Source organism: Hylaeus volcanicus, chromosome 2 (genome assembly GCF_026283585.1).
Source record: "Hylaeus volcanicus isolate JK05 chromosome 2, UHH_iyHylVolc1.0_haploid, whole genome shotgun sequence".
Taxonomy (NCBI): Eukaryota; Metazoa; Arthropoda; class Insecta; order Hymenoptera; family Colletidae; genus Hylaeus; species Hylaeus volcanicus.
The window spans coordinates 21,809,835-21,818,172 of NC_071977.1; the positions used below are offsets into that span (position 1 = coordinate 21,809,835).

The following is an 8,338-nucleotide window of genomic DNA, read 5'->3' on the forward strand; positions in this document are numbered from 1 at the left end:
GGGGCGCGCCTCATTGCGCGCGAAATCCCGTCGTGATAAAGATTTTAGATACGTGAAAGACTCGGTCGAGATGGAAACCGAATTTTTCCCGTTACTAAAAGCGAAGGCGTGAAGCCAGCGATCGAAAGGAATAACGAACATAACGGAAATTCGAGAAGTGTGATGATTTTGCTAATTGAAAAATTATCACACAAAATTAGGAAGATTATAACAGATTTATTCTAAGATCTCTTGCAGGAAATAGTACATTAAATTAGACAGGAGACTGAATTTTTATAGGAGATTGAAAACATAGAGAAAACAGACAAAATTATGTTTTCTTTTTCAAGACTATTTCATTCGATCTTGTTCACTATATGAGGCTCGAGTATATCAAGTAACCAAGAGATCAGAATTTTTCAGAAAACTAGTTCGAATATTTTATATCGTTAAACTTTTGACAGAATTGCGTATTGAAATGCCTAATTGACACAGCAAAATATTGAACTAAGGCAAAAGGAGATACTATAATATTGTTATCTAGCGCTAAATATCCCTTTAGTGTTCTTTTTGTGCTAATAGTTTAATTTTAACACTGATAACTAGACTGCGGATCTTTATGCATTTATAGGAAATTTGAATGTGCAAAAACACACAAAATGCAAACAATGTGCAAGAATATAAAAAAGATTGAAAGTAAAGTTCATATTATAAAACTTGCAGAGTAAAATAAATTCCCATTTAGGTTCGATTTTTGTAGGCACGTTCGCCAAGATTTTATTATCCATAAAAATCCGCAGTCTATTAATAACAAATGAAAAATAAAACTTGTTGGTTCGTTGCCTTGGTGTTTCCCTTTAAGTTAGCAACAATATTAACACGTTGACTGCCAGACTAATAATCGTACAAATTTTAGCTAAAATTTTGGCTAAAATTCTGTTTCTATACAATTAGAAATGACATAACCTGATATCTGTGGTAGTATTTATTTTTGTAACTTCTTTAGAATTTACCAATCCTATCCAAATTAATTTTCTTCAACACTTCAGAATTCATGTATTTATTCCTCAGTGAAAATCCTTGTCACTCAACGTGTTAAACAAAATATACCTGTACCTATCTCTCTAACATTTCAAATTGATCAAACACTGAATACTGAACTACTCGATAATATTTATGGTTGCTTGGCGAGTCTCGAGTAACCTGGATTCTTCTTTGACACCTTTAATAACACGATCAACGCAACCTAGCCGGTATCAGGAGCAGGCTGTTAGACGCGCGCGACCGAAAGGTGAAAACTACACGGGGGGAACGCCGAGGGAGGCCAATTAAACAATTAATTAATGGAATTAAGGAGACTGAAGTTATTCACGGTCGTTAGAAGTGGCCGGTATCCACCAGCGACCCCGTAATAACAGATAAAGGTACAGCTCGTATCGAGTTCCAATTACCGAGTAGCAGCTTTAATACTTCTCTTACGCCGTAATAGAGCAGTGATACAGGCTGTATAGGTATAAATACGAGCGTCGGCCGGTGATATTGCCGGGACAAGCGGTTTCGTCGGTATATTTATTCCCAGGTCAAGGGAACTCCATTTCTTAAACTCGAAGGTCAAGAAGTCAATGAGATCCGGTTGTTCAGGTATGTAACCGCGCAAGTGCCCGAGTCTCACGGGCGTTTCGTTCGATTTTATTCCCTGTAATTTTCCATGGAATCCTCACGCCGCTTGCCACGTCGACAAACGGATCGACGATTATGCGACCGTACGCTTTTATCGCCGTATCGTATCGTTCGTCACGCTGACGTGAATTCCAACTTCTTGTTACGCACGTGGCCAAATTAATAGCAACAAAACTACACGTTTCTTTCGATTAAATTATCGTGTCATAAACGTACATTGTACAAGTTTGATCTGTGACGAGAAAGAAAATTTTCTCGATTAGGTTTGGAACCATTAGCGTTCGGAGCTTCCAAGATGGAGCCTCCCAGAATTCAAATCATTGATCATTGAAGCGAACGAGAATTTTGATATACGTGTTATGGATTGTTTTCTTTTACTTAATATCATTATTTAGGTAATCAAACTTCGAATAAAAAATGAAAGATAAACAACATTCCGAGTGGTACTGTACCATATATTCAACTTTACATTTCAGACAAACGCAATGTACCCGATACAAATTTTATTTCTCCCATTATTGTTCACTATTACCTCAATATTATTATAATATATATTATCAAATATATATATATATATATAATATATAATATATAATCTATAATAAAATATATATAATAAATAAGTAAATATATAATATATATATAATATATATAATATATATAATCATATATATTATCAAATATATATGTATATTTAAATATACGTAATATATATGTAAATACACAATAAGAATATATAAAGGAATCCCTAATAGATTTCGTGATCAAGTTTGGCCACTACTTCTGGGAATTAAAAATTTGAAAAGAGAACAAGCTGGTAAATACGAGGAAATGTTACAACTTGCTCGTCAATGGTCTATAGAGAGGTTAAAAATAATGGGAGAAGATGACGAAACAATGGGACGATTCCTCGACTAAAGAAAAGTTGCGACGTAAAATGTATAAAGGAAATGTAAATATACAATATGTATAGGTATACATATACATCATTGATGAAACATTAGTCTTTCCATCAACATAGACAGATAAAAACTTTGTTAGTGCCTCAAAATGACAGGAATTGAAAAGTCTTTTTCAACCACTAACCAACCACACCTCTTAAACCAACAGAGTAAGTATCATTGAACCACCCTGAGGATCTTTAATGAAAAAGCCAAGTCCTCCTGGAAACCGCTCGAATGTCACACGAATCTATTCCAAGAAGTCCAGGAGCTCGACCAAAGACAAACGGGTGGCGTCAAGCCTCGTCTTAATAAAACGATACAGTATTTCGCGTTATTTCGTCTGCTGGTCGCGCGGATTTGTGTCGAAAACACCGCCGACGCCGAGGAGCGTTAATTACCGGTCGAAAATGTTCGTTTTTCGGTCCAACGTCGCGTGATAATTATTTTCGAGCTCCTATTTTCGGCTCTTAGTCGCGCTTAGCTTTCGCGGCAGCGCGCGGTTTTCGACTTTGGATCACGGCCGTAGACGCCTACCGCGAAGCTACGTGCACCGTTTCCAGAGAGAGAGAGAGAGAAGAAGACAATGTCCGGCGTTAGGAACCGGAATGGCAACGCGTTACATGGAAATTCTAGAGAATACTAACGCGACGAGGAAGTGACTTGAATGCTGGACACGTAGACGGCGTTGCGTCCACCGGATCTCCATTCGCCGCGAATGACTCGTGTATAATTCAAAATCAACCCTTGGCTGTTGGGGTGAAATACCTGTTACTCGGATTAGGCCTTGAATGAACGCTATAGGTGAGGAGGAAGTGATTATTCGACGATACGAGGAGAAACGAAAATTGCTGGGACGCTGACAAGAGGAAGCGAATATTGGCGTGAATTGGGCATGAATTTTGTTTTATTTATTTTTATCAAAATAATATTTTTCGTGGACCTGAAGTCGTCCGATATCGGAGATACTTAACTGAATTAAATATTTGAGCTGTTATATTTGAAAATGGAATAAATAAACAGTAAGTTTAGATACCTTCTCTTCATATTTATTATCATATATTCAATGGAGTACGAATTTTTTCATAAAATAAACAAGAGAATTTTGGCTATAAAATGTTATCGCGAGAATATTTTTTTTTAAGTGGAATAAGTCCATTCCTAATAATTATAATTAAAACAACTTTCTCATTGCAATTATTATTACTGTAAAAGAGAAATAAGTTTAAAATTAAATTTTTTTTTATTCTTAGTTATCTTAACGAAGTAATTTACATTTTACACGTGTATTTACATCATCTTTTTAATATAAGTAAAAGTAATTCTTAATAAACTTGGTTATTCGTGTATTTACATGTCTTCATTTTAATTATTATTTTTTACATTAAAAAATCTATTTCAGTGAGGCTAATGTCTATAAAAATTTGGACATAAATTTCTTCTTGTTTTTACTTTTCATAACATGTTATTTTTGAAAGTGATATAAGTCTAACAATATAAAAATGGTTCACTGTTAAAGTATTATTTTAATTCAATTAAACATGATGTTCGAACAAAAGACGTTTAATGAAGAAACATCACCATGAACTAGAATTAAGAAAAATTCTTAATATACAAACAACTTTCTACGCGTCACTGGTTGAATAAAAATTAAGATTTAAATTCTAGAATATTACTCATAACTAGACAGCGGATTTTTATGTATTTATAGACAATTTGGATGTTTAAAAAATTACAAAATGCACACGATATGCAAGAATATAATAAACATTGAAAGTAAAGTTTATATTATAATATTTGCAGAGTAAAGTAAATTTCTATTTGTGTTCAGTTTCTGTAGGTACATCTACAAAGATTTTATGTTGCATAAAGATCCGCAGTCTACTCATAACACATATTAAACAAGCAAAGCAAACTCTTACACGAATAACTGCTTAATCGAACGAACATCAATATATAAACGTCACTATTTTCAAACACAATATTTATAAAAATTCTTTCCATACGTTACAAATTTGTCTTCCTTCTCGAATATCGCATAAATCTCCTCGTATACTTTGCTGTCACGCGTTAACTTTCCAGTCGACCCGATCTACTTGTAAATTTAAAAGCTTAAAGGAAGCAATACGCCTACCACAAATGGGACACTGTGATACACAGTTCGGGTTACAGCGCGTTTATCACTGGCTAATACTTGGCCGATCTTCCGTTGCGAATATAAACGTATAACAACATCCTGCATTCTCGGTCGAGTTTGCCATTTCATGCCATATTAGAAGGACCCGCGTCACTGGTGTGACAGACTGTAGATTCAGATCCCTGAATCATTTATTCCATATTTTACGTCGCAACGTCTACATATAGAACGGGCGAGGTTGATAGCAGCTTTGCCTTCCTCTGCATCCGTGATTTATGTTAATTACACCAAGACAGGTAGACGACGAACGCTATACGCGCGTGTTTTTCCCTCCATGTCCCATTTTCCGCGAGTTCGCAAGTGCCACTTTAATCGTCAACGGCAGGACGACACGCGGCCGTGGAGTTGTTTTTATTCCTGCGTTCCCGTGAAATGACGGATTTCTTCGTTCGCAGCTAATCGAGAACGTACAGTAAAACAAATAAAACGGACGGCGATCGGTCGATAGATTCACGGTCCGATTGACGGTGTTCCAAAGCGTACAACGAAACTGCATTTGGAGTATCCGTGTCGGGCTCGTATCCGAGCGACTCGATTTGCGATTATACGTTGAAAACGGTACCTGGCGCTGATTCTGCCGACTTTTACGTCCTGGTACCGCTCCGCCTCGTATTTTTTCAGGGAGCCAGAATCGAATCAATCGCTTCTCTTCGAGGGACTGTAATTGCATCGATATTGCAATTGTTTCGTGTACACGGATTCCTAAAAATACTACATTCATCGACAGCTGTATCAGCTAGTGTCCTATATCAGTAATTCAATATTATTATTATTATTAGGTTGTCCCAAAAGTTTCTTTCGTAATTTCCACTCGATTATTTTGTGTGGCAGTGTTTACATAAATAGACAATTTAATTTCTTAAATATTGATGTTGTAACAGTCATGGAGCAAAATGAATCGTACACAATTCAATAATGCAACATTAGACATAAAATATTGTGTATATATTACTCCTTAATAAAACGAAAGAAACATTTAGGACAACCTAATATATTCCCTTTTAGTAAATAAACATAATATTGTATGTACTTGCAAAAATAATCTCGAAAGCCAAACAGGTGCAAGAAGCATTAATTGTACCGTGAAAAATCCTAAATTCATCAGTAGACTGCGGATCTTTATGCATTTATAGGAAATTTGAATGTGTAAGAACCTATAAAATACAAACAATATGAAAGAATATAAGAAAGATTGAAAGTAAAGTTCATGTTACAATTTTTGTAGGATAAAATAAATTTCTCTTTAGGTTCAATTTTTGTAGGCACGTTCGCCAAGATTTTATTTTGCGTAAAGATCCACAGTCTGTTCATCAGTAACTATGCTAATGTCTCATGTCCTGAAAACAAATGCTTGTAAAAATAATCGGAAAGCTTATTACTACATTATACGACATTTCATTTATATTTATAAGTAAAAAAATGTCGCAGCCTTTGAAGAGTACACGAGCGGCGCTTGAAAGGAAAAGTGAGAACTTGGATTTATGTCCCAAGGATTATTCGAATTATTCCTCCCGCGTACTTTTATTATTCACAAGCCTAAAAATACTACATTCATCGAAAGCTATGTCCGCTAGTGTCCTATATCAGTAATTCGATATTATTATTATATTCCGTTTTATCAAATGAAAAGCTTTAAATAAAATATTAAACTCTACGACACGAATTACAAGTAATTCCAATTTCCTGAGGTGGATTATGAAAGTGTTACAGTTTCCGACTCGGCCAGCGCCGGAGACTCAATGAGAAAAATATCATTCGACGTTGGAATGAGTTTCATCGTGTATCGAAAACGGTAACACGTTGCAGGGAACGTGTTAACCGGGACCAGACACGATACGGTGCTCCGTGCACGAGTTTAAATAAACCGTAATCGGCCAAGCCGTTGCATAAATCTTTTTCGAGCGTCGACAAGTTAATCGACTATTTCGAAGAAGTGCGCGTTACGAAGGTAGCGCGTAAATTACGGAAATAATTGCCCCTGTAGAACAGTTCAAAGCTTCGGAACGAAAGCGTGCCCGCGTCGACTCGACGAGACTTTCTAACGAGAGAGAGAGCACTTCCGGTTCACGGACGCCGATCATCGCGAGTTTCCGTGAAACGCGATCGCCACGGGGAAATCGATCAAGTATCGTCCAACGACACGCGAGTACCGAGAAGGACTTACAAGTTACAGAGACGTTTAAGTTGTTCGCAGTCAAGTACGCGGCTTGTGAATAATAAAAGTACGCGGGAGGAATAATTCGAATAATTTCTGGGACATAAATACAAGTCCTCACTTTTCCTTTCAAGCGACGTTCGTATACTCAAAGGTACATTCAACGGCTGCGACATTTTTTTACTTATAAATATAGATGAAACGTCGTGTTAATGTAGTAATAAGCTCTCCGATTATTTTTGCAAGCATTTGTTTTTAGGACACGAGACATTAGCATAGTTACTGATGAATTTAGGATTCTTGAGGGCACAATTAATGCTTCTTGCACCTGTTTGGCTTTCAAGATTATTTTTGCAAGTATATATAATATTATTTTCATTCGGGTTGCAACACTATCAAATAAGTGAAGACAGAAATTTGTGTAATTTAAAGAGTAATTAATATGTTGTTCGCTTTGTTGTGATTAAGGTTAATGAATTTCTACGTTGTACAATGAAAAAACACTACAAATTATATTACTTTACATTTTCTTGCTTGTAAATTCTTGTATGGACTCTTGCTTATAAATTCTTGTATCAAATAAATTTAGTTCTTCGTTTCGTTACACAAATATCTTTTCAAATATTCATATATACCCACAAATAAATCTTCGGATCACGAACAGAAAACAATAGATAAATTTCGATGCACTAACTATACAAAGCACACGATTTAAAAGAAAAAGAAAATTCAATCCCACGTTGAAGGCAACTTACCAATGTGCTTTGACTCGTATATTTCGATTGAAAAATTTGAAATGGAACGCTAAGGTTAAGCAAAAGAAGGGACAATTCCGAACTCATCCAATTGTGATTGCGAGCCAAAGGCAGCTTGGTAGGTAACGTGTTAAAAACGTCCCGACGATAGCTGCCCGAAGGAATGTCGTAGTTATTTTCGATCCAGTTCCAATCCAGTTCCTCGTTATGTGTAAGAGCGATACGACTGCAAATTGTATCGGGCCGCAGTCAATGAAACGTCACCGGTGATTTGCATAATCTGATTTATAGTCACGAGCGTGCCCTGTGCCTTTTATCGATTCTGTCCCGAGCCGAGCGATCTTTCCGGTGGTTTTCGTTCAAGAAACGTCGTCGCCCATCCTATCTCGCTGTGAAATCGGAACGATCCGCGTCACGCCAGTCCGTGGACGTTTGAAAAATTTTAGAAACGGAAGTAGAGATCTTATTCCGTTAATGTATGTATTCGGATGCAAGGTCGGGGAGAAAACGACGAAGGTCTTTGGCTGGGTGATTTGTCAGAAAATGAAAAACAGTTTTCAGTTTTATTATAAATATTCATTGGGGTATATGTGCCATTAAGTGTTGTTTTTCAATAGTTTCTATGATTTTT

General features: G+C 36.2%; 1 long non-coding RNA gene across 1 annotated transcript in view; it reads left to right on the forward strand.

The window, feature by feature from the left end:
* The first annotated feature begins 1,524 nt into the window (after positions 1-1,524).
* The window catches only part of LOC128872196 (uncharacterized), a 23,304-nt gene continuing 16,490 nt past the window's right edge, over positions 1,525-8,338 (forward strand). The window contains exon 1 of the long non-coding RNA XR_008456113.1: positions 1,525-1,620. This is a non-coding gene — a long non-coding RNA (uncharacterized LOC128872196). The remainder of the gene's footprint in view (positions 1,621-8,338) is intronic.